Source organism: Dromaius novaehollandiae, chromosome 10 (assembly GCF_036370855.1).
Source record: "Dromaius novaehollandiae isolate bDroNov1 chromosome 10, bDroNov1.hap1, whole genome shotgun sequence".
NCBI classification, from domain to species: Eukaryota; Metazoa; Chordata; class Aves; order Casuariiformes; family Dromaiidae; genus Dromaius; species Dromaius novaehollandiae.
The window spans coordinates 13,780,101-13,807,068 of record NC_088107.1 but is presented as its reverse complement, the minus strand read 5'-3'; the positions used below and the strand labels follow the sequence as shown (position 1 = coordinate 13,807,068).

The window sequence follows — 26,968 nt, the reverse complement described above, 5'->3', positions numbered from 1 at the left end:
GGAAAAGTTGCTTCCCTAACTTCATTCCCGTGTTAGAACACAGGCATGCCTATTATAAATTATTACAAATGTACTAGACAACTGTACTATTTCTTATCTTTATACCATACAGTAATGCAAATCTTTTAAAGTGAACAGTCTCTGGGAAAAGATGCGTTCATGTAACTTATGTGCTTGTTTCCTTCCTCTCCCCCTCCCTCCTTTTGTCAAAAAGAAGAAAATCATTTTAATCCCGTGGAAATGCTTTTGTCCTGTAAATTTGAAAAGTGTTCCCTGACCCTGTAGATAGAGAACACATTTGTTTCTACTGTGATAAACACAGCGCAGTTTATCAAACCAGTGTAGTATGTGATGCTCCATGTGCTTTTCTACCAGCGTAAAATATGTGAATCTCTTTTAGGGGAAGATATTAAATGCAACAAATTTCTAATTCCTAGTTATAACATTTTGATATTTTTGCTATCTAAGCTTGCTTTTTTTTTCCTTGGACTTGGAATAACAGGAAGGACTGGGTAGGCACAAAGAATTTAGAGACACAAGATGGACTGTAAAATGCTCCCTTTAAAGAGAACGGACAAAGATTTGGCAATGGGATGTGGGCTTCTGTTCCTAGACTCTGCCTTGAGTTTAAGCAAGGCTGGTTGTGATTAAGATCAGTATTACTTCTTCCTTTTGTACAGAGCCATCTAATGAAGACCAGCTCACAGGCACTCACTGATACTTAAATTTTAACTGGGAGTCCTAGGAAGGACAAGATGGGGAGGCCAACGTGCATCCCCGTGTGGCCCACCCAGGCTGAGGCTGAGCCACTGTGACGGGCTGTATGCTGAAGACAAGGTACAAACCTTCTCCATACTATACTTACTAAGCGGCTAGATGAAAGATCTTGTCATCCAGGCCTGATGGCATTAAATAACTTTCCTTGTTTGTCCAGTTACTAGTAGAAACTGCTTAGTTGTATTATGAAAAGAGTTCCAGAAAGGGAGGTGATTTATTCTATCTGCATGCTGGGTTTTCCTGTTACCTGAGTGTATCCTAACACCATTTTTAATGGAAGGCAAAGACTGAAAAGAAACATTCCCTATTATATTTTTTTCCAGCATTAGAGTGTGGTTCTGTAAATGGCTGAAGACGCTTGGTGATATTTGCCACATATAGGAGAATAATATGGGGAAGGATCTTAACAGAGGATGGAGAGCACATATGCATCATAAACTGTTTCATAATTTAATGTTTGTCACTTAAAGGAGTCCAGCGTATAATTTAATGTCATGCGGACTGCAACCGTTGAAAATGCTGTGGTTTTCTTCATTAAAGCATTGGAGCTTTAATAGCAAGTGGCTGTGTTGATGAGTTATCAACATTATTGCTCAATCTTCTTGGAAAGTATCTTGGGGTGCAATAGAATCTGGCACTCAGCGTAGTCCTGCTTATGGTCCGTTTTGTGGTGTAGGAATAACGCTTGTTTTGGATGGCTGCATGAATAAACTCTGTTAAGAAAGGACATAGTTGGATTCCATAGCTTATCTGCAATTACTTTTCATAGAAACATTTATTGCAGGATTTACTATATCAAAGGTACAGGACAGAATTGTCTGGGGAAAATTTCATTATTCACAAAAATTGTTTCTGGAGTAGTTTGTGGTCATCCATCCTTTTTTTTTCTTTATCATTTACTTTAGAAAGTGTTCGAATGTAATAAATGTTGGCACAGTCTGTTCGTTCTTTCTTTCTTTCTTTCTTTCTTTCTTTTTTTTTTTTTATTCATGGTTTTTGATGACTGTTTAACCCTGTAATGACATATTCATTGCTCCCTGAAAGATACAGTGTCCCTTGGGAATTGATGACTTCCCATGGCTGGCAGTGTAAAACAGACTATGTAAATTGTGCAGCCTCCCCCCGCTGCCGGGGCGTAGTTTTTCATTCTCGCGTTGCATAACACTGAACTGCCAAACTGGTTATTTAAATCGTAACTGCTGGTTGATGGGCAGAAAAAAGTGAAGTTTATGTGCCTATATGAATTATTAAATGATACCAATAATACCTAAAATCATTTTGTTAAAATGCCATAATATTCTAAGCAGTTGCCTGAAAAACATGTTGAAAATGGATCAATTTGCAAGATTGTTTAGACGTCTATTAGTGACTATTGCTGACAAATCACAATGAGTAATTTACTTCATGAACTACATCTTCTTCACAGAAAACTTCTAAAACCTGTAACTTTCTCAGATTCAGATTTTTTATTTAGGAGATGCCTGTGTGATTTGAGCAGTCCCGCAGTGCCGTTTCTGGTACGGGGTATTTGTAAGAGGAGTGCACATGCTGCCGGAGACGCTTGGGCTGAGGCTTTATGCGGGCCGGGGAGGCCTGGCTGCAGCGGCGTGTGTGAGCGCACCGGCACGGCGCTGTGGGTAATTTTCAGCTGGTTTGCTCCATGGACAACATCCATGTGTGTGTTCATACCCTGACGTACCCATCAGAAAATACAAAGCCCATTGTATTCTTTTCCCCGAGAGATAAGCAACCTCACCCTTTTCTGAGGTAAAAGCATGCAGAGTTACCATGGAATGGCTGATGGACTCTAGCTTTCTCTGCAGTGAAGTGTACGTGCTGATGACCCTCCTTCAGGCTATAATGCCAATTGTGGAACAACACACGAGAAGGAAAAGTTTCTCCTTAACCTCTATCCGAGGTTATTTATAGAGCTATGGGACACAAGTTCTGGATTTATTTTCTTAATGCCTTGGTGCATGGGGATTCAGCTCTCACTAATATAGTTGTATTTCTCCTCATTATCCATAGATGTCTAAACCTTTCTAGTTTCTGGTATGAATACTTGAAAGAAATTAAAAATTCAGATGTGTTCATTCACGCTGGTGAAACTCAATGAAGTGAATATTCATGGAAAGCAAATACAAGAAAGAAGTAAATGTAGCCAAGGCAAATTTATTTAAATTTCTTTTTTTTTTTCTTTTGCAGTATTTGCTGTCTCTTTTAGTAATCCCGACAGAACAAATGAGTTATCAGAAAATGGATGAATGAGTTACCTCTGGAAGCAGAGTTCAGTTGGGAAAAATGCCAAGGAATGGAGAAGAGGTATCAAAGAGCATAACCAATACTGCTGCGCGGAGAAGGGAGTTGGGATTACTCAAGACTCACATAAGTACATACAGTAAGTACAGTCTGAAAATTAAAGGAGCTCCTTTGGACAGAAAATCTTTGAATACTGTGGCTTTAAAGAAAGTGCTTTTCATAAATATTGAATCTGAATCTCAAAGATATAATCTACATAAAATGCAGCCAGAGGATATCCGAGTAGGTTCAAACATAAGGCTTAGTGAAGCTGTACCAAGATGCATAAATCTTTGGCATGTTTTGTGACTAACAGTATTTTAGGACCTATATAGAATTAAAAAAAAAATGGGCTTGCCAAGAGGTAGGAATTGAACTGTGTTAATTGTGAATTTTTCTTTTTTTTTGTGGCCACATTGAAAAGCAGGTATGAAAAACATGGCTGAGTTAAACTAAAATAGACATTAGCCAGTGGTTTTGGATATTTTTGATTTTAAATAAAATTTGAAACTTTTCTTTTTGAGTCATCAGAAAATCATCTCAGGTCAGTTTTGTAAAGAAATGAAAATATGAGCTGTTTTGTTTGGAAAAACAAAGAGATTAAAAATATATTTTTTATTTAGAAATGTTAGAATTCAGTATTCAGCGTTCTTTTGAAATTTCCGTCATTTTACTATTTTGGGGCTGACACACACCTTTTCAGGCAGGTCACTGTTTGAAGAGGTTTTTTGCCAAAATAGTCTAAAGGCTGAACCAGAGGCTTTATTGTTAAAAGCATGAGTCTTTATAACATGGGTTAAACTTCTTGTGGCTGAGGACGTTTGCAGTTTTTGTTGGTTTGTAAATGAGGGGGCAGGCAAATTGCTAATTGAAATTGTACAAGAACTTTGTAGTTTTTCTAGAGCTGATGTTCATGCTTAGAAGCGTGAAGATCTGTGCTTTTTGCTTTGAAGAACGGTGAGCTATAATCCTGTACTTTGTCAATAAACTAAAAGAAATTTATGGTCTATGGCCTTTAAAATATTAATTTATTTTGAAACTCTAATAGGATGATACATTTGTTTTCAGCATCTTATAAAGGAGATCTCAGTCTCTGTTCTCTTTAACAGTTTTTCAGTGGAGCTATTGTGTTATCAAACTGGTGGGCACTCAGTGAGATGTGATGATATACTGATGATAAAGTCACTGAGAATAGAAAATGCCAGATTATTTGATTTCTTGCAGTGCAATTTGTATCAGAACTGTCATGTGAAGGTCTAAGGGAATATTTGTTTTCTATTAGATGTTTGAGTTCTATTTGTTTCCTATTGGATACCTGTTTGTTTTTTATAATCTATTTGCATGCCCTATAAAGAGATTGTGTATTTAGGGCCTGCCTTTTCCCTTATGCCAAAGTAAATAAGTAATTATTCTGAAGGTGTCATTGACACTGTGCTAGTGTTGAACTGGCATGCGATAAGAGTGCCAGCAAAACTGTTGCGATGGGTGCAGTGGGTGATCTGTGGGGTTTTGTTATTGAAGAACTTTGTTTGCTTTGTAAGGTGAAATAAGGGTGCAGACCCTGTCTCCTGTGTGTGCTCCCCTGTGCAACTGCAGCACGTACGTTCCCTGGCTCAGCTCCCTCTAGGGCGCACACATAGGCTGGGTGGTACTCTAACAGGCAGGTTCACTTTAGGGTCCCCATTAGCATTTCCCAAACTGGCTTGTGTCCTTTCTTGTGAGGGGCACAGCTTAGTTATTTAATCTTATGCTTTCCCTGGGTGTTGTGGGTGCTGTTGCTGGGAGACAGTTTGTTTTCTAGTTTTTCTGGGAGTCTGTAATGTTTTTCTATTCTTGATAGAGAAATCAGCATCCTGATTTCTGCCAGAGTCATCCAGTTGATTTTTCTAAGTTCTGTACGATGAAGTAGTCCACAATTACAGAGTTCTTAAAAGAGATTTTGACACTGTTTTATCTTGCTGCTGTGAGTCATGTAGCCTATACATGCTTGCCCTGAGCTCTTCTGTATGTTAGCCGCTCTGAGAAAGGAGAGAACCTTTCTACTGCAAAGTGTGTTGTCTGCACTGATGAGCTATCTGTAGGTTTCTTAGGAAAAGTCAAATGACAATATGTCAGTTTTTCAGTTTTGGAGAAATTATCCCACATTACCTTGGCTGTGCTAATAGTTTACAACGGTCATGGTCTGTAATGGGCTGTTTGCCTTAAAGGGCTTTGACAGTTTTGCTGGACTTAACATGTACTCAGCGAAAAGATGATCTTTCTTTACTACATTACTTTCCGTTTGAATAGGTCATATTTTGATGAGATGTCTTTGATTTGGTGACTGTGAAACTGTATAAATCTTCCTTCATGCTTACATATTTCTGGAAAGATCCACTCCGTTATTCTGAGAGCAAATACCTAATTATTTGCTGCTGAAAGCCTTGTAAGAACAGTGCCCTATATTTCTGAAATGCTGCAGTGACATCTGCCACAGTAAATTTTCACCCAAAATGAATAATGCAATAGGAAGTGATTTCTTTCCATAGGCTTGTTGAACTGGAGTCTGGCTTTGTGCTAAGACAAAAAATGAAGCCAGAGTGTGTGAGAGTTGGCTTTCAGTAGCTCTTTTAAGACTATGCTAATATGGCTGAGGTAGTGAAGATCTGGTCAATGTATTAGTTTATTTTTGTTTATAATTGTCTGTGTTATAGTCTGCAAGTCTGGGACTGAGTACTTGTTGGTGTCATCGACGTCAGATGAAGCTGTACATGTGCTTCTGCACATCTCAAACACAGGTCTCCTAAGAGCCTGCCTCGGAAACTGGTTCTCTTTATGATGCATGTCTTCCATCATAAACTTCTAAGCTGAGTTGTTTCCTGGGCTTCCAGGATGAAAGATATGGCAGTTAATTACATATTGGAGGGAATGCTGTCCAGAAGAAAAGCTACCTGTGATATGATGAAAAGAGTTTGCTTATGCTCTGCTGACTAGGAGGATCCGGAGAAGTATTTGTAGGGCTACCAGGACTGAGTGTTCTTAGTGAGTCTTGCACTGCAAAATGATCTGAGTTTTTCTGCAGGATCTGGATTTCTCTCACAAATGTTTTCAGTTAGTAGTGTACTGGTTATGACAATGGAAGCCAGCAAAATAAGTATGTCGGCCACTTTGAGCATCTGACAATGCCCATAAAGTAGCTTGTGAATGTTAAGCTAATTCTATTCCACCTCTAGTTTGGATCTGTGAGGAGGAATTGTCTGAAACTGGGCTTTCAGCCATCAGTGCTCGTGCTCATCAGTGCTGAAAAATGGTAACAGTCATTCTGTTTATCACTCGTAATACTTGCCCATATGCCATGTGTTAGGTGTCAGGTGGAAACTTCCTTACTTCTGTACTGTGAATTTCAACCTGGCTATTTTCAGAATCCACAGAGTACATTCGTTTTGGCCGGAGGGTATCCCATTAAGCAGAGTAAGGAAAGTCTCTTGTGATCGCTGATGACCCTCTTCTTGTAATCCCTGCTGGTCCTGGGAATCTGAGGTGGAAACCAAACCTAGATCTTTTTCTGGCTTTGTACAGTTCTGCAACACTGTCTCCAGGGCTGCTAATGTATTAGGGCCAAATTCTGCCAATCTTATTTTCACAAAGTAACATTTTGTTTCAGAAAGGTACTGGCTGGCTTCAGTGACAATTGTGAGATACTGTTGCAGAAACTTCCGGTAGCAGAATCTTGCTTTTTTTCACAAGTAGCAGCTTTAATTCCAGCTTAGGAAAGAGCCATGAAATCAGAGAGTTTTTGCAGGTAAATAAAGCACTTGACATTCCCTTCCACTTTTTCCCTGACACCCCTAATGATCCGATTTTTGCTGTACCAGACAGGTCCGCCCTGTGAGCTGATGGGTGAATTATTTATCCACATGTCCATTCACAGGTCTGCACTTGTCCCACCTTTGGTATGTATCTAGTTTTGACACTGTCTGGTTACAGGCTTCCCCTTGGTACGTTTCGTTCCCTATCAGTCTGCCACTTCTGTAGTCGTCAGGAGTATCTGTAGCCTTGGTGGTAGGCCACTTAGTTGTGCCTTCATAAATAATTAATAAATAATACATCAAGTGCTGGAATCTTGCTTTACGCTTTTGAATCATATTGGGAAAACTGTAAATGTAGCAAGCATTAATTAATGGATGACTCTGAGGCTTTATGATCCATTTCAATTTCCACAACTATCCTGTATATGAGTGAACAGAGAAACATTTCTATTCTGAAAATTAGTCCTGACATACATGTCTTTGTTTTCTTTTCTTCTGTGTTTCTGTCACTGCTCACCACTCTTTTGTGATAGAGCTGCCTCCCCCCCCCCCAGCTTTCTTTTTCATCTTTCAGTTAACAGAAAGGCAGTGATGTTCAACAGAGAGAACATTTGTTTGCTTTTCAGTTTACTGAATGAAGCTACCAACATCTCCAGGTGCATAAACTTCAGTAAGTGGAAAAAAATAAGTCTATTGATCATATCAGGAATGGTGTTACAGCAACAGAGATAACAAGATCACTTGTACCATATTTAATGAAATTCACTTGCAAATGTGCTAACAAAAGGGCTGTTTTAAGTTCTACACCAGTTGCGCTACCATAAGCCATGCTGACTGTGAGGTGATGGCCGATATAAACTCTGCAGGCAAACGCTCGAAGTGCAAGGGCAAACTGTGGTTACCTACTGCAGCGATTTACAGCTGCATCCATTGATTACCCAGTGCACAAATGAGAGATGACATCAGATGAGCTTTTTGCTAGAGACTTGATTAAATTGGATGCTGCACCAGACAGAAAGGATTACAATGATGTTAGAGGTTCTAAGAAAACATGTAGCACAAAAGACTAGACTATACCTCTGCCAGCTGAACCTGACAGCATTGCTCTGTGAGAGAAACCTTTGAAGGTAAAGACTCACTCTAGTCTGATGTACTTTGTGTCTTTCCACTACATCAAGCTTAAGGTTATTTAAAATATGCTTTTCATGCTGCCTAGGTTGGATAGAGTAAGATGACTGACTTGTACTGTTATTTTTTGAGATTTCAGATTTTGCATTGATGTAGATTCTTATTACATATACGCAATATGCCAAGTGCACAATCCTTTCGAGGTACTGTGAATTAGCTGCAGTATGTGAATCTCGGCATGTAATAGGATAGCATTTTATTCATGTTGGAAGTAATGATTGTATTATGTGTTTCATGCCCAAAGAGAAATAGCGTGACTTCAGGCAACAGAAATTAACAGTATGAAACATTATTGTTTGTGATGTTGTTGATGTTTTAATTGCTGATCATTAATCTGTGTTCTTCGACTCTAGTGTTGGTGGAATTATAATTAGTCCAGTGTGTTTTGTTGAGATGTAGAAAACAATCAGTCTGCCATTAAAGATAGGGCATGTGGGACTCCAAAATGGAGTAGCAAGTCAGTACTTCTGTACCTCAGTGCATATTTTTTATACTGATATTTCTGGAGAAAATTTTGCTTGTCAGGAAAATAACTTAATCCAGAGAAGACTTAAAGAACTTAGAAACAATTTTTCAAAGAAAACCTTGCATATTTTGATTAATTTCTATTTAAATGCTGATTACATTATGATGTAATTACTGTATCATGGTACAGTGGAAAAAAATTGGATATGCATACTTTCTGAAAATGTAAATACTATTGTTGTAATTGATCGTAAATGTGGCCTTCACTCTCTTCTATAGCTGTTTGCCCAGTTTATTAGAAGTATGTGTACTCCATTTATTCTATGTTTTTTTTAAGTAATGCAAGGCTCATGTTCATCATAAATTGACACACGTGATAATGTGCATATGTGGCATTAAAAACTGTGTACATGTTTCAGGATTAATTATGCTGTAGAAGCAAATCTAGCTCTGCTCTTTGACCAAACTCACTTTAAGTTGCAATAATTACTGTTCCATTTTCAGCCTTTTATGTCAGAAAAAGACCACTGATGATCCCAGTCAAAAAAAAAGAAAATCACTTTCCTGTATGTCACTGCAAAAGGAGCCGAAGAATTGTGGATTAGTTGCACAACTTTACAACTATCGTGGCAAACATTTCCTAGAATAAATTTCTAAAGGATATAAAACAGCTTTTACTGCTTTGCATTGTCTGTGCTAGCAGGGCTTTGTCTGTATGGGTAAGATGCTCCAGCCTAACCCAAGGTGTGACTATAAATGTACAAAAATGAGTTGATGTAAATTCCATTTTTCTTCATTTTAGCTGAAATCAACTGGAAATAAGTTTTAGTTAAGCCAAAAAAGAGCCTAGAAACTGACTAGTGGGTGTCCCACCAAGCGTTTTGCACTCTGTGACTATGTTGGCTTCAAATGCGTTTAGGTCACACTGATACATTATAGTTTCAGAGTATCTGTAATCTAATCTGACTCCAGATGAAGTCAGTGAGACATTGCCACTTACTACAGGAGAGAGGGTTGAACCTCTCTTGTAATGAGACAGGGCCAAGTTCTGATTTGTTGTAAATCAGTATTTAATTAATTTTTTCCTGGCTAAGAGTCTGTGCCCTTCTGTTTAAAGAATAAATTTATTTCCTGGTTAGTATCAATCTGTAAATTCCTATACTTACTCTACTAAAAACCAACAACTTGTATTCAGGTTTAGCACAGAGCAAACCAGTGTTTATTCAGAAATTATTGGGTGTACTTCTAAAAACAGCTGTTTCCACACTACTCTAATCTCTGTAATCTGCGATGACATTCCTGTTGCTGGCAGACAGCTGAATGTCTTAACGACTGGATTTTCAACAAGGCTCAATTTCACCTCCATTTCAGATACAGTGGGGCTGTGAATTAGGAAAGTTACTTGATGGAATGAAGTACATTTCTCATAATGACTGTTGAACATTTAGGAATTTCCTTTTTCTTACAGGGAACTCTAATGGTGGACAAAATTTTGGATTTAATGTCACTTCATTTTTGAAAATCCCAAATCTGCTTTCACAGCAGAGTTTAAGGTGTATTAGTTTATGACTAAAAGCTGATTCTAAATACCTTAGTGGTAGCATATTCTACATGGGGGTGTCTCTATGGATGATGGAATGTGCCTGACTCTTAAATGAGATCTGAAAACAAAGACAGGCATATGCACCTATCCACGAAGAGACATATACCTAATAATAATAACAATACAATAAAAATAATTGTTTATGGCAATGATTTGAAGCACTTCCAGAATGTGGTAATTTTTAGAAGCAACTCTGTTGCCAAGCAATGAAAGGCTTATAGCTGTAGTTAGATGTGATGAATGAATCCAGCGAATACTTTACAAATTCTTCCATAAAGAGAGAAAAAGAAGTTGTGCCACTTCAGGACCAGCTGTGTGATGAATTTGTGTAATACTGATAACACAGAGAATGTCCCAGAAGGGATTTCATTACAGCCAAAGAATTTTACATGGGAATTTGCTCAGATTTATCCTGAGATGTTCTGGTTTGAAATGTCAAAAGTGGGGAAAAAATAGCATTGGCTGCCATACGGCATAGGAGTTGTTAAAAGTTACCCACAGCTGGTGTTAATCCTTCCCAAACTGCAAAGCAGACTGAGACTGGCTATTTATTAAAATGAAAATAAATGTTGGAACAAACCTGAATGCTCTATGACTAGTATTGTTAAGACAACACTCAGTTCATCATATCCTTCGGGATCATCTCATGCCAATTATAACCAGTAAAACAACCTACAGAACATCTACACAAGCTGATGACTCTCTTCTTTGTTGTCAAGTGTGAAAAATTGCATTTGTGTGAGATTACCCAGCTCGCTGAGCTCTGAGCAGTGGCATTTCTTGGCGGAACGTGCCATTACTTGTAACAAGATACAGTTCAAAGCATCATGCCACACTGCACCAAACCGTATTCCAAAACAGTATAAACCTGTTCACTTACCTTTTTTTGCTTTCGTTCTTTATACCTTATCATGGAAGCATTAAAAGCCACCAGCTTTTTGCCTTTCATGCCTATGTGAAGGTGTAAATACAACATTTCTGGTGTCAAAGAAACTAAAGAATCAGAATGAGAAGCTCCATGAATGGAGGAAGGGTGGGAGGGAAGCAGGAAAATGAGCAAAGGAGAAGATGAAAGAGAAGCACTGAGGAGAAAAACTATTTATTAATTACACGATGAACTTTCTCTTGCAGGCCTTGATCTCACCCTAATTAAGGTAATTGGCATGTGGCAGTGTGATACAGATGGAATTCAGACGCATACTGTACTGGGCAAAGAGGGTTTGAATTTGCATTTGCTAACTAGCTTGCAAAAGAGCTTTTTTTTTTTCTTTCTTTCTTTCTTTCATTGTGTGCAAAAGGAAGAGCGCGATTACGTGGCTGCTAAGAAAGAGGAGGCTCGTGAATGCACATCTCTGGGTGTTCCTCTTTAGGCTCTACTGCCTGAACATATACACTCACATTGCATTCAGAAGGAGCTAGAGCCCCTACAGGGATGTCCCTGTCATAAATCCTCAGAATGTTTTAGAGGATATTATGTTGTTTGGGGAGATTTTGTCTGGCCTAGAAGCAGACAAGAGCTATAGCTATCAGCGTCTAATCTGAATTCTTCTAAAATGACTGGAGTGACACTGTTTGAAAATCTGGCCTGTTACTCTGCTTTACTTCTTTCTATTCTGTGAATTCTGGTTAGCTTTTTGGTTTTAAAAAGTGAAAGCAGGATAAAGGATAACAGCTTGTTCATGTTTACAATAGAGAATTTAGCTTCCATTAGTGGAGAGAAAGCAGCATGTTGGTAACTCTTCTCTTGAAGACCTTGGAGCATATGCCTCGTCAAATGGGTTGCAGAGGCAGAACACTTGCTTCCTGGTTCCCTAGAGTTTACAGCTCTCGAAGTCTGATCTTCTGGGTCTGGAGAATCTCTTCATGCATTCCTTGATCTTTCAGAAAATTCCAGATTAATTTGGTTCAATTAAAAATAGGTCTGGCATAAGTTACTACTAATGGCACTGGAGAAAACATAAAAGCCTGAATTGTGTCACTGAGGTTGATTCAGCTCCTAGCATAAGCTCTAGCTGCCTGGAAACGTCTGCAGACAATGGACAGTAGATTGAAGTCATAGACTAACGCTTGGACGCTGATTCCTGCGGTGGCCTCTGAGAAATCACTTGAAGTCATTTCAAGTTTTCAAATTGCAGATTGCTGAGGGAGGGTCATAGTTTAAGAAGTACAAAGCTTGTACAGATCTCACTGATTTCAACGTAGGCTGTGGGCTTTCACACAGCCGTGTCTCAGGACGCTCCTGCAGAGCTGGGTGTGAAAGAAGGGAGGTTAGCTGCCTTTGTCCTCAGTTACCAGGTCTGTAAAACTAGGATGGTTACTAGGTCCTGTCTTTACATGTCTTTACGTGAGAAAAAATATCAGCTTCCAAAGGCCAGGGGACTGTATTACCTCTCAAGAACACACGTCTGCCTTCACAATAGAGAAAAGACTGAGGAGTTATAGACATAAATGAAATTCTTACTCAGAATGGTAAGCAGACCCTTGGGGCTTATATGTCCCTCATTCTGTTCACAGTCTGAGGATCCTAGTGTGTGAGCCATACTGAGACCATTAGGGTGGGTTGAAAACCTTGATTTTTTCCCAGAAAAATGTGTTATGACTGTGTTCTGATGACATGTGCAAAGAGCATGCAGTCGGTGGTATGTCCATGCAGGAGCAGGCAGAGATTACTCTGCAGGATTAGCCGTACCGTCCTGGTACTTGTATGGATCTCACTGAAATGCCACTGATTAGCAGGCTGCGGTGACTTTGAGTCTTAGTTATGTAACGTGTTCTTGAGTTTTGAGGTTTGAATTTTCTGTATGTACAAACAGAAGTGTTCAGAGCCTCCGAGAGCAGCCGGTGTCTGGCTGGAGCAGCATTGTTGGGAGTGTCTGTGTTCGAGTGACAAGTGCCTGTGCTCTGCGGATCGCTGTGCCTGGCAGGCGGCTGCTGCACTCCCGCCCCCAAGGTTTCTCTTGGTGATTGCAGCAGTCTGTGTAGCTAGGTCAAAGAAGGACATTATGTTCTCAATGGACCAAGAGGTATTTGAAGGCCTGCCTTTCCACTCAATGGTCTTCAATTTGTCTTCAGATCCTTTAGAGGGAATTGATACTTGAGGGGCAAACATACCCAGATCCTCTCTGCCCACAGGTTAAATGCAGAAACCGATCAAAAGCACCGGTGTGTTTCCTGGTAGGAGAGGTTCACTGATCTCGTGGGTGACAATATCCTTTTCCTTCAGCTTTGTGAGAGTTGAGAACAGTTGGAAGAAGGCAGCGAATCCTTTGAAATGGTAAGGAGTTTAAATATGGGTACACATCTTCGTTTCATCCTGTCACCTGAGCAGAGCAGGGGGCGAAACCCCACGAAGTTCACCATTGTCACCTTCCCTTCTCAGCTCTTGTGTCTCTAAAAGCGAGGAAAATGTCATCTTTCTCTTCTTCCAGTGACTCAGTATTCCTCATTAAATGTTTTACAGGCTTTTGCATGGGAACAGGACCTGCAGTGGCTAACTGTTGGAGGGCAGACATGCTAGGCATAAGCCTAGCCTATTTCATAGGTCTGACTATTATTGGAAGCACAGATACACCTAAATTTAATTTGAGTCAGTGGGACAGAGACTCAGGTGTGCTTTTAAATGCTTTTCTGGGATGGAGCAGCATGTATTACTCAGATTTTTGTTCTGGTCGTGCTACACAGATTTCTGTAATTGCTGTAAGGCAATTATGTTGAAGATTGTTTTGTTTTAAATGCTTGAACTGAGTTGGATAGTTGTTCTAGAGTGCCCTGCGATACTTGGGTGAAGCAGTTACTGACTCGTTCATGACACGTCATTGCTGTGTGCCTCTGCTTGACCATCTACAGCTGTAAGCAAAACCACGCTATTTAGAGGGAACCGTTTCTTGTTGCGTACAAAGTGACTGTAAAAGATTTAATAGTTTTTTTTTTCTTTTTTAATCTGCTCTGTTTACGGCTCTCAGAATGGTTTCTGAATGTAAGTAGGAAGCTGTAAGGTGAATACATGGCACACTCTGTGCTTTGAGCTGCATTTCCCGTCATCCTTTTGCATGTGTGACAGATCTGGTATTTTATGGGGAAAAAGTTATAATTTTTTTTTAAGTTAGGAAAATAAGTCCAATGAATCCAGCTAAAAGGCAGTCAGTCTCATGCTGTTGTCATTAATGGCCTCCCCTGAGAAACTGGCAAATTGATAAATTAAGCTTTCCCTCTGTGACAGCCTCTGATCCACTCAAGATGCAGTCCTACTTTAGTCTTCAGCAGCAGATAAATCAATCTACTGTAGAAATACTTTTACCTTACTACCTAGGTACAAAATACATCCAGCAGCTTGGTTCCTCCATTCACTGTGGTTAGCTCTAAGTCAATCTTTTGACCATTATAAGAAGTTTGAATTTTGTATTTCTGTTGCAGTACATTTCTAATCGAGATGTCTATACTGCTTCCAGCTTGTCTTCTTGAAAACTAATTAATACATATCACACTAAAATACAGTCTTTTTATTAAGACTCAATTAAGGAAGATATAATGAGGCCAAGCTAGGCGAAGCTTTTAGTGTGTATTAAACACAATAGATCTTGAAAAATAGTTTCAAAGTCAAATCTCCCTTTGAACCTGCTTTCATCCAGTAGTAGTAATAAAAAAATCCTGTGTGGTGCCTGTTCTAACAAGGAGCTAATAAATAAATAAAAAAACTAACCAAACTAAAACCTCCTTCCTTAAGTAAGAGATGGATTTTAGTTATGTCACTTGTGGGCAATGGAAAGTGATATTTTTCTTCCAATTTTTTTTATATGGGCTGATAGCTCATTTCATTGACTATTACCAGATGCTACTAAATCATTACCATTTGTATTTTAAGTAGATGCATCTCATTTTTTTTCTCTCCTCCAACTGCAAAGAGTTTTTATGTCATCTTGGACAGTTATTTAGCCAAATCGCCTTTATATGCACCAAGGGGTAGTGTTGTTTCTCTGGACTCTATGTGATATTTTGCTTTAAAAATGCTGAGAGTGATACTTTGAAAGAATTATGATATCGTTCATTAATGCGTCTGATGATAACCACTGAAGGGAGATGCTAAAGGAAAATCTCTTTTGTGTGAGGATAGCAATAACAGCTGCTACTGGCTGGTGTTAGTAGTCTGTTGGCCAGACTAATGGAAAACATGGTAAATTTGCCTGAGCTTTTGCCAAAAATCTGAACTTAAACTACAGTTTTTAAGAAAGTTGAATACAGTCAGTGTAGTTGATAGTGATGTCATTGATGATTTGCAGAATATGGCTGAAATAAACACAGGTTTATATATTATATTCTGTTGTTACAATATATATGTTATCAATACAGGCTATAATTAAGTAGAATAAGAAAGAAAGATGATGAAAAACTGAAAAAAGAAGATAAAGTGGAGGGAAAATTGCATAGGTCATCCTTGCAAAAAAGCATCTTAAATTATGTAATTGTTGTGGACTCAATGGATCTGACAGCATCTTTCTTGTTAAATGAAGGGCTCAATTGTTCTTTCATATTTGCAAAGGAAATTAACTTTTTTGTGTCACTTTTTAAAAGATAACTATGATCCTTCTTAGGAATTTAGAGGGTTGGCTTTTTGTTCACCGTTACTGCTGCTAAGTGCTATTATTCTCAAAACAAAATCCAAAGCAATTGGCAGAATGTCTTCATCTTTATTGATAATTACGATGCATTAAAAACAGTAACTTATAACTAGAATAATGCTGTCTCTGACAAGTGGCAGTGCCAGAGAAATTTTAGGAGAGCCATGAATCTTTTTGTTTTACTTTATATGGGTCTTTCAGGTTCTGCCTTGTAAATGTTTGATCAGTCTGGCACTCCTTGCTAATCTAGGGTGACAATTTTAGTCACGTACTGAAATATTTGGAGCATCCAGATGCCAACAGGAAAGCAAGAGAAACCAAAGTCACATTCTGGCCCCTCAATCTTCATAGCTTTGTTACTGAGTTGTTTCAGTAACTCAAAACATGCGAGTAACAACTGACAGCTCTGCTTTCTTCTCTATCTTTGCTGCTGTTTATTGGTGCTTCTAGTTCACCCTCATCTTCCTTTCCTATGAATCCTTTAGCATTTTAGAAACTGTTAACACGTAAAGGATTGCTCTTTTATGTTGGTGCCATATGCTTCTGTGCAGATAGATCACAAGCAGTGATAATGGCCATTAATTTTTTTAGTTTTGTAGTCAAACTTCACATGATATCCTACTCCCAGTGTACACCCATCCTTTCTGAGCTGTGTACTCCTGGCTCACCTGGTCAGGTTTCTCTGTCTGTCTCTTGTTGTGCATCCAGCCATACTCAGAGAACATATGTATTCTATTTCCAGGTTCTCAGAGTTTTAATTGTGGGTTATAGTCAAGTCATTCTTCAAATTCTGAGATATAGAGCCTTACTTTTCTTTTAGGAGGTGAAAACCTCAGATTACTAGATCCTATCAACAATTCATTGTCATACAAGCTGGCGAGGGCTGAGTTAATTCCAAGACAGGAAAGTAATTAGTTGTGTTTGCATGTTGCTGGGATGCCAAAGGAGCCTTTTCCACACAGAAACAGGCAGCAGGGTGAATATTTAAGGGAAAAGGTATCAAGGTTGGGGATCCCTTCTCTCTTTAGTTTTACAAATGAATGAGTGAGTCTAATTTCTTGCTGAATGTTGCATGGTAAACAGCCCTACGTGCAGGGGTAGCTCTGGGCGTGGATGAGTTTAACAGTCCAGTGATTGGGCTCTTTAGCATCAACTGGATCCCTTAGGTCAGTGTACATACAGATATTTGTACATATAACATGTACTTGTTGAGCATGCAAATATGTGTGCTAACACTGATACACACTCACATCCATGTAAAGGTAAAGTCTGTTGCTTTATAGAAATTTTGGTTTTTTTCGAAGTCTGTAACTGAAAATCATATGTAGTTGGTTCACTGATCCAACTCCCAACCACTAGGAAATACACTGAATTTTGGAAAAATGGGAAGAGTATGTTAACTTTGGAGTAATTGATTTTTAAATGGAAAGCTGCTCTCTGAGAGGTGTGAAGGTACGCAGTCATTTTAATGTCATGCTCCCCACTGAATGCAGGCAGCCTGCACGGACAGACACAAGCTGAACCAGCAGGTCTGAAAAGTGTGAGTTACTGTATTAATCTTACCAGTTATTTTCATACTGTTCGGCACCCATGCAATGCCAACTTTTGAGAGGCCTGTGATGCATCAGATATGCCTGTCCTAAGCTCCTTGACAGCTTTCTGTATGATTCCAGTTGGCCTGTTCTCAGGTTCAGTGCAGAGAAATTCAAATGCTCTTGTATCCCAGAATAACACAACGAGACAGGGAAGCTGAATGGATGGGCTTTTCTGCCCTTTGGACTTTGCTCTCTCATAAAGAAGAAGTGTTGTTCCTGGATACCTAACAATCAATATGAACTCTATTTCCATGAGAAAATTAGAGAAAGGTGGACTTACCTTTGAAGTAAGTGTTTGAAATCAAATTTTGGTAGGATTTTCAATAAATTTTCCTGTGTAATTACAAATTAATCAGAGTAACACTCAATGGATATTGGGATGGTGATAGCTCTTTTATACATAGATATTTATCAAAATAATAAAGCTGTTCTGAATTATCAGTTTACATGTCTGTTCTATGGAATAAGAGAATTTTGTTCACCATCTGAAAATGGGAGCCTCAGGACCTATTTGCTCAGCAAATCCTCTCTGTGAACAGACAGCTATAAAGTGAGGGCACAGACTCAGAGAGAAAATGATAATGCAGCTTATTTATGCTCAACAATTAGTGCATGAAACAAAAGTTAAAAAATTATATTGATTTCTTTTCCTCTCTGAAGAAGTTGACACAGGAGTTCAACAGATCAGTGTTTCCTGATGTTGTGCTCCTTAAACAGGTTCACATCCTAGAACATTAATCAGATCATATTACATCCTTTCGAGCTCAATGAAGATAATGTGACATTAGTAATGGTGAGGGGTTATTGCCTCCAATAACAAGGAATGAATCTGCTTTAAATGGTCAATTAGGGAAGGGAGGGATAATTTGTCTGTATTTTACTGCCAAAACACAGCAAAATCGGTAATGCGCTATGAGTTCAACAGTAGGGAGAACAGCAAATGATCATTTGGGTGCAGCCTGTTTTATTGATCTTGGTTTATTGGAAGTTGAGGAGCCAGATCTATTAGGTTATTTGCCAGTTCTCAACCTCACAATTTAAATCTAGAGTGCTGTGTTGCTAAAACTGGGATTGTGGAGATCCTGGAAATACTGATTAGCTAAGTAAAAAAGTATAAATGTTCTGTGAGAAGTTGGTAGCAAGTTTCATTGTAGTTGGTGACTACATTTCTTTACTGCAAGATGGATCTCTTTCCAGGAGAGGCATTAACTTGTGTGTGTAGGAAGACACACTGTTTTCCATTTTAAACTCTGTGCGCAGTCTTGGCAGATACTCACTGTATCTCCTTATGGAGAAATGAAGAATGCTCCCTAAAACCAGACACTTGTTTCAAAGGGATTACTTCTACCCCCAAATGTGGCTTATGTGGAGACATGAAGTTAAACAATACCCCAAGCAGGGAAAAAAAGGATGACATTCTCAGAAGTGTAGAAGACCATAGTCATCCAGTGTTTTAGGTTCCAAATCGTCTGAAAATAAAGTTTGAAAATGGTTATGGATATGTATTAGTTTATTGTTCTTAACATACAGGATGTGACAATAATTATGTTATTATAATAATTGTGTTATTATGTTACAATAATTATTATGCTATTATGTTGCTATGATTATGTTATAAGGAGACTTTGGGGCAAAAGTCCTTCTGCTGTAAGTCAGCAGGGTTGCTCCACTTAACAGTAGTTGAAGAGCTGGTGTTTTTCTTCATGTTTTTCTTCTTTGAAGAACAGGTAAAATTCCAAACCCTTGAAAAGGTTTTTCTGAAAATACTTAAGGCAGATGGACACTGCCAATGGTGATCACTGGACTGGAAATTGCATGAGTGTAAATCCATTTTCAAATATATAACACAACACAATTTATTTGGAGAATTCTATTAAAAGTAAAGCAGATATTAAGGAATCTTCCAAAAAGTATTAGTCAGTATAGCTAGGTGAGTTCTGTAGATAAATACTAAAGGGCTGTAGAAAGATTAAAAAAATTCAGCACACCTTCTGACAATATCTGTTAATCTATTTAGCAGGATTGAAAGTGAAGTGCACTTTCAGCTAGGTTGCTGCACTGCAGTTCTTTTCTCTTGTTTTATAATAGATTTTAGAAAACTCAATTAATTTGCACAGACACCAGTTTGTTTTTAACTTATTGTTAGAACTCTTGATGTCACATCACCCACTATCACAAGATTTTTAGACACATGGATGCAGGCTGATTGTCTTCTGAGGAGGTTAGTCCGAAAAGATCAACATTTTCCAAGCCATTGCTTGTGGCTGCAGAGAAGGAATAAATAAGGATTTTTGGAGTTTACTGCTAAATAAACTTCCAGTTCTCAAGTATGACTCCATTCATGTGTTGGATTTAGCTAGACTACAGTCCAAAAAGAGGTCACTGGGCCTTGATCCAGCAAAGCACTTAAACACATGCATAACTTTAAACACATGAGTAGCTGGATTGAAATCATGACCTTAAGTGCTTTCTTTGACTGGGGGTCCACTGATTGCTTTTTGGCACCAATCTCATTCTTTCTTTGAAAGAAGTCAGTCAAGAAATCAGAAGCCTTAGTTCGCTTCCTTGTTCCGAGAACAATGACCTATGCAGGGCTCTGCTGATGGAGCTCTGGAGGGGGTGAGTAAGACCATTTTGGTACTGGAGAAAACTGTACTGTACATGACTCCTGTTAATTAGTGGTTGGTCTGAAGATCCTTATGGTTCTATCAGGTTGGCCTGGCACATCATCCAGTCATGAATATAGCCAATTAAGTTTTCTATTTTCAAGTTCAATACAGCAGTCACTCCCTTCCCTTTAGGATTCCTGTAGGCTGTGAATGGCAACCAGTTCTTAGGAGTGTCTCTGGCTGCAGGTGTCAGTAGTTTGTTTGATAGCTGGGGCCAGGAAGTCTTTTCAAGGCAGTGAGTGGCTCTTTAACAGTGTAAAAATAATAACAAGAAAGGACTCTTTTCCATGAGAGAGTGCCATTCTGCCTCAGCCATGTTCAGGCTGTTTTGGAAGGATGTGATGGTGAGTTACTTCAGATCACATAAAGCAGAGCTTCAGGAGATGAGGAGCCATTTCCTGTTACAGGAATGTCCCTCTGTGCCAGAGCTCACCATAATGCTGAAATAGCAGGTTTCTTTCATCCCCTGAGCTTCACTCAGCTTCTACCCTTATCATGACCTCCATAATGTCTCCTCTGGTGATTGTAGGAGGCATGAAGTAACTGCGATACATGTGAATATCTGCTTGGCTTCCTTTTCTGATATTCCCTCCTTACCTTCCTGTAGACCAACTCTGGTTAATTATTTAAATAGCCCCTATGAATCAGACTGGAGAATTAGAGAATCTTTCCATATGGCAGAATGTCTAGGTTTATTCCCTAGCAGGTTTAGACAGTCTTTCTCTCAATTCTTATTTTTCTGTGAAAAACATATTTTAAAAAATCCTGGACCTCAGGAGTCTTCTTTTCAATAATCCAACTAAATACAGGGAATCAAACTGAGTTTACATTATTCTTTTTCTTCACTTTCTTTCCTTTTAAGGTGGAGTGTTGGGGTTCCCGACCTGCTTTGAGCCTAGAATCTTTCATAGCACTGTGCTGTCTGCTCAGCAGCGCAGCCTTGCCTTCCGCACAGGGGCATAAGCAAGAACTACTGATGCTACTGGTAGTGACAGTGACACAGCCCACCCAACAGGCTTGGGGACACTTGTCATAGAGGCAGACTCAAACTGAAGAATTCACTTTTCCTTGCAGCGTTCATTGCTGAAGAAGATGATCTCTTTCCTTTCTGGGACAGGTGTAGAAAACTAGAGATACCAGACAAGTAAAGAACTTTTGGCATTGGCAGGGCATTAGGATGCTCTGTGTGTGACTGAATGTGTCTTTGCTATTTTATCATCCCTGGTCTGAAGCTGAGAATCAACTCCAGCAGTGTCTTCCAGTTTCATTACAAGAAATTGATTTAACAGTAGCATATATTTTCTGTGATTATTCCTTTTTTCTGATAAAACTATACGTCTTGACAGAAACTACTCATGGCTGTTGCAAGAATGAGCAGGAAATGACATGGAGACACAGTGTTTGGTCTTAGACACTATGATGTCGGTTAAAAGGTGGGAGTCCTTACGGGAAATCTATCCCAGAGGAAACTTGAAAATGCTGTGATAGCCAAAGTCTGTTGCAGATTTCCTCATGAAACTCTATTTTGTTTAGATAGGCAAGATGGTTCTACTAAACTGCTGAAGAACAATTGTAAGGAAAGTTTCCCATGAGAAGAAATTCCTGTTTAAAATTAAACATGTCATTAAAAGGTCTTGCCTGAATCAAGGCTATGGGAACCCAGATCAATGACTCTGCTTTCACACCTGAATACTTATGAAGCAAAATGTGTGGGACCTCCTGAAGCTTTTTACTCTGTTCAGCTGAGTGGTTTGGAGATGACTAAATTCTGTCCTACCTTATTTTTTTTTTAATGTGATAGCATCCTAACTGGAAAAAGCATGCTTATTAATGCATTAAAATTTGTATCTCAGGAGTGTTAATTTTTATAGATCCAAAAATGTTTGCCAAAAGTGTTTTCCTAAACAGACAAATGGGAAGATACAAGGCCTAAAGAAACTGTGCTCAGTGAATGTGTTTGCCAGATAAGTCAGAATAGCACATTTGGAAGAAAAGTTTGATAGGAATCAATGCTTTCTTAGCCTGACTGGGGACTTACACAGACCAAAATTACAAACTGCAAAGAACGGGAGGTAGAGGGTATTGGGACTTCACAGAGTCTCAAAAGCTGTGCAAAATCATGGCTATGACCTTCTGTATTTCAAAAACTTTTTCACAATGAGAACAGTCAAGCATTGCAACAGGTTGCCCGGAGAGACTGCGCAGCCTCCATCCTTGGAGGTTTTCAAAACCTGACTGGAAAAAGCCCTGGGCAACCTGGTCTGAGCTCATAGCTGACCCTGCTCTGAGCAGGAGGTTAGACTAGAGCCCCTGTGAGGTCCACTCCAATCTGAATTATCCTAGTCCTATCCTATGCTTTGTCTAGCCAATGCCCAGAGTGAATGAGATTCTTGGCCATTGGTATTTTTCATAAAATGTTAAGGTCAAGAAGGAAGTCTGAAATCTTGACCAGTAAAATAGGAGCATCTGACTCTGTGGAGAGCCTAACAGTGCTTTTTCTTTGAATGTTGCACTCTACAATGTTATTGGACCTGTTGAAATGTAGACCATAAAAAAATTGTTTGAACTGCCATAGCACTAAGCCAGCAGGCTCACATTAGGTTCTGAGCTTACTCAGTTTAACGTTGCTGGCTCAGTCATGCTTATACCTCTCTCTTAAGTCAGTTCTCCTGCAGTCTTCACTGAATTTTAACTGATTCGAGGAAAACAACTATTGCTTGATGCACAAATCTTTTTTAGTTTTTTGCAAGGTTTGCAGCTGAAAGCTAGTGATGTGGAGGAGAAGTGGGAAACATTTAAACTAAAGAGAGGAACACAGCAAAGATAATTATCTTTGACTTACGAGATCTTAAGATACAGAGGACTTGAGTAGGTAAACTAAGTTTCTCTGTAATCGCTTGCTGCCTTTTGAACATAACAAGAATCTCTGCTCTGTGTGGAGAACTGACTTGGGAAAAAGAAGAAAAGGAAGGAAAAAATTGGTCTAAAAATCATCTTTGGGTAAGTTTGATACTTCTGAAAAGTTGGTTTTCATTTATTTATTTTTTTGGCTGGTTGTGGGGGTGGAATGTAATTGCAGACATTTTGGCAATAAGTTGCCATTCAGACTCTGGATACTAGAAGAGCTGTTCAGTCCCACTTCTGCACATCAAATTGGGTGTTAGAAGGGGGCAGTCAATGTCATAAACCACTTTGAGCTCTTATGTAGAAGAAATGACAATGGAAAATATTTTTGCTTCTACCCCCTACTCCTCTTCCCTTCATGCTGACTGCTGAGAGGTTTTTAAAAGCCTATCGCCATCATGAGCACATGGTTGGTTTTTACCCTTTATCAGGCACAGAGGAGGCAGGCCAGCCTTTTGAAATTTCTCAGCAGTCAGCAAGAATAAAGTGGGCATCCTAGTGGTAGGAGTAATTTTCAGCTTCCTGACAACAATTGGCAGAATGCTGGGAAAAGCTATTAAAAATGAGGTTCGATCACCAAAGTCTGTTTTGGCCTATATTTAATGAGATGTGTCAGCTAGAATTTACAATAAGTGGCTAATTGTTAATAATAGGCTTTTCTAAGACGCTTGGCGACTTCAGCAGATCTGCACAATACAACTCCATGTGCTTGCTAGGTTTTTCTGTGTTGGGTATCACAGGTCAACTTATCACTGTAGTGGAGGAACAGGATGTGACGGGAACAAAGGCATTGTTAACTTTATAAAAGTGTATTTATTATATAGTATTGAACATATTATAGGGGAGAATTACAAAAATAAGTTAAAACTTAAAAACGAAGATGTGACCTCATTATAGCAGTGGCATTTCATCCCCCTACCTAATTGTATCTACAGAGCTTGAGTGTAAGATCTGTAAGAAGAATATTTTGCATTTAAGGCACTATTGCAAAAGCTTTTTTGTTGCTCTTTTTTGTTGGGGCAAGTTACTACATCTTTGTGCTTCAGTTTTATATCTTTAAAAGGGAGTGACACTTTTCTCTCTAGCAAAAGTGGAGGGTATATACACACTAAGGTGGCTAAGGGGTAGTCATAAGCTCCTGTCAAATAGATTTGTGACATAATGACTTGATATGAATAAATCTAGACCTCCCTTTGTTAAACTTTTGAATACTAACATTTCAGTCAGCTATGCCTGTTAAATTAAACAGTGCTCAAGCTCCAAAAAATGTTAAAGCACATGTTGTGCCCACATGTTTGTCGTTTGCTTGAAACTTTAGTTTCATGACTGGAACTCTGGGTGCCTTAGGCCAGTGCTCTGGCGTCCCCCTGTAATGTATGGGTGTAGGGGGAGCCAGGACTGCTCCCCTCAGAAAGACCATCGCCCGACTGTGACATGTGCCGGCAGAAGTCACCACCCGCCGTATGGAATGGTTCAAATTTGCTTCCAGAAGTTATCCAGAGCTCTGCTTTCCCTTTGTTTTGCCCATGTCTAGTTCAACAAAGCTTTCAGGAAGGGGTGATAGCTTTTGATAGACTGATGTAGTTGAAGCAAAGAGCAAAATTTTAAGACATATAAATCTTTCTTCAGATTTGAAACAAACCAGGCCTTACTTTTATCCCTTGACCATCCTAGATCAGATGCTATAGTTCCTGGCCTTACTTCCCAATGATCGTTTTCCCCTCATGAAAACAGAATCTACATACAAAGATTATCTACTTCTCCATCCTCTTTATCGGGCTTTTCAGGTTTCTGATGATGAACAGCAACTGGGAGCTTGTTTTCCTCATAAATGTCCAAAATGCATACCGACAGTCTCGTGTAGTTTCTATAATCTTGTACATTGTCAGGAATCTCAGCAAGTGTAGCGTAAACGATCAAAAACAAGTAACAAGAATTGATGCCGATGATCCGTTTTATTTTTTGCCTTTAAATAAATGAGAACTATTTGTTGAAAGGGATGAAAAACTGATAGAAAGTGTAGACACTTTTTTTATGGTATTTAATGGAAAGAAGGTGACTGGTAGGCACCAGTCTAGCACTGCATATGTTGAATAGGCACCCAGACGTCAAGAAAGCTAGAAAAACACCAACTGTGTGAATGGGCTTATGGTGGGTGTGCGTGCTAAAAATTTGCTCAAATTAGAAAGTGAGCTTGAGAGATAGATGGCACATCGTTATCGAGAGAGCTGCACACAAGAATGCGTCTTGTTAATTGAGAACGTGGTCCAATGTTTCAGTTGGCTTGTTCTTATAGTAGTGATCTTTTTGTAGATGGGGTTATTTCTGAGCAGTAAGCTTTTATCCCCTCTTTCCACCTTCTCCAGCTAACAGTTTCCTCCTAAAAATGAGAAAAGTTTATAAACCCACCCAGTGCAGGAGAAAGAAAAAAACATAGAAATTAAAGCTGAAGGGAAGGTGTCCAGCCTTGGAGGTTTTCATTTCTTCCTTGTCTTGCATCTCCCTGACAGGAGTGATGCAGCTGGCTCTGAGGTAGGTCCCTCTCCCCCTCAAAAGGAGATCAAACCACCATAATTAACAGACCTGTGGGCTTCACTGGGCTGCTCTCACTGAGTCTAAGCAGCATCTCTCTCCTGTTGATTTCTCAGAGCATACTGAGATAGATAGGGCACAGATGCCTTATTGTGGTTTACGGAACAAGGTAAGAGGCACAGTACCAGTGCTCCTTGCATACCTTTACATCTCCTTGCACAGGATACATTTTTAGGAATTTTTAATACTTTATTTTCTTCCTTTATCTTCATTGATTATTTCACAGACACCACTTTTTCTGTCTTCTGTTGCACTTTTAAATCCTTTTCTCTAAAGAAAACAAAAAAGGAAGAATTTGAAAACATCAGAGTAAAACAATCAAGCATTCTCCAATCCACAGGTCACAATTACCCTAAAATTACATTTGGAATCTCACTCCATCAGCTTGCATGTGTGTATTTAGCATTTAGTTTCTTATTGTGGAAACAAATGTTTAGTTCATGTACCACCTATCTGTCTTTACGAAGTGCATTTGTAGTCCTAGGAAAGACTGTTTCAGGGTAGAATTTTGTAAGTTTATTAATCTGATTAGAAGAAATATCCAGGAATGCCTTACCATCTTCTGAAAAGAATGTTCTCAACTTCTCAATTAGTGAATTTTTGTAAAGCAGTCTAGATCTCATCCAAGATCTTCTTACTTCCCATGGCAGGTATATTTAATTTGTTCTCAGTAATATGTTGTGTTCCTTCAAGAAATGGCTGGATCATTCCAGGTGGACCTCTGAAAGGTGGGATGAGATTTCTGCTTTCTTGGGAGAACACGTTTGAGAGATGAAAGTTTGTGGTAGGCAAAAAAGTTACACCAGTGTATTGTAAGACTGCAGCTAAAGTGGAAAGACTACAGTGAAGAGTAGCCAGCAAACCCAGAGGAGACAGAGACTCTCCTAAGAATCAGAAAGGACTGGGCAGAGTTTTCTGCAAAATAGTCGCTGAGTTAACTGCAGCCATGCCTGGAAGAAAAGGTCCAATGGAGACATAGTTTTATTCTGCCTTCTCTAGTTGGGTTGAGATCTCTCTGTTTAAAAAGTTAAATATTCTAGTTCAATTTCTACACTCTTTTTTTCTTTTAAAGTTTAAAAACTTCATAGGATTCTTTGTGCGCTTGCTATGGGAGAAAGGTCCACATGAAGGCTCTGGCTGACGTGGTGTCCCACCATAAATATCATTTTAAAAACCTAATGAACTTTTCCACTCCAAGAGTGATCATCTGAAACAACTCTAGCACAGATAATACTAATCCTAAAGAATTATATTGTTTGTAACCTAGCAACTTTTAACACAAATAGTCCCGTTAGGCAATTTTTCAGCAGAGGTCTCAGGAATTTCAGATCCTGGTAACTAGATTCAGGCTTCACTATCTTTTGTTGTAATAGGCTAGATTATTCACCATTTTTGCAGTCAATACACTATAACATCACGTAATGCTGAACTAAGCAAATGAGCCTGAAATTCATTTAAATAATATTTCCATAAC

At 39.0% G+C, this 26,968-nt stretch overlaps 1 protein-coding gene across 14 annotated transcripts in view; it reads left to right on the top strand.

The window, feature by feature from the left end:
* Nucleotides 1–695: 695 nt before the first annotated feature.
* SEMA6D (semaphorin 6D) overlaps nt 696–26,968 on the top strand; it is a 606,315-nt gene continuing 580,042 nt past the window's right edge. For 12 of the 14 annotated variants that reach the window (XM_064517340.1, XM_026097098.2, XM_026097094.2 and 9 more), the window contains exons 1-2: nt 697–837; nt 2,983–3,175. The gene's annotated coding sequence lies outside the window, so the exon portion shown is untranslated. Of the gene's footprint in view, nt 838–2,982; nt 3,176–26,968 lie in introns of all 14 variants that reach the window. The other 2 variants (XM_064517345.1, XM_064517347.1) reach the window with 1 other exon arrangement.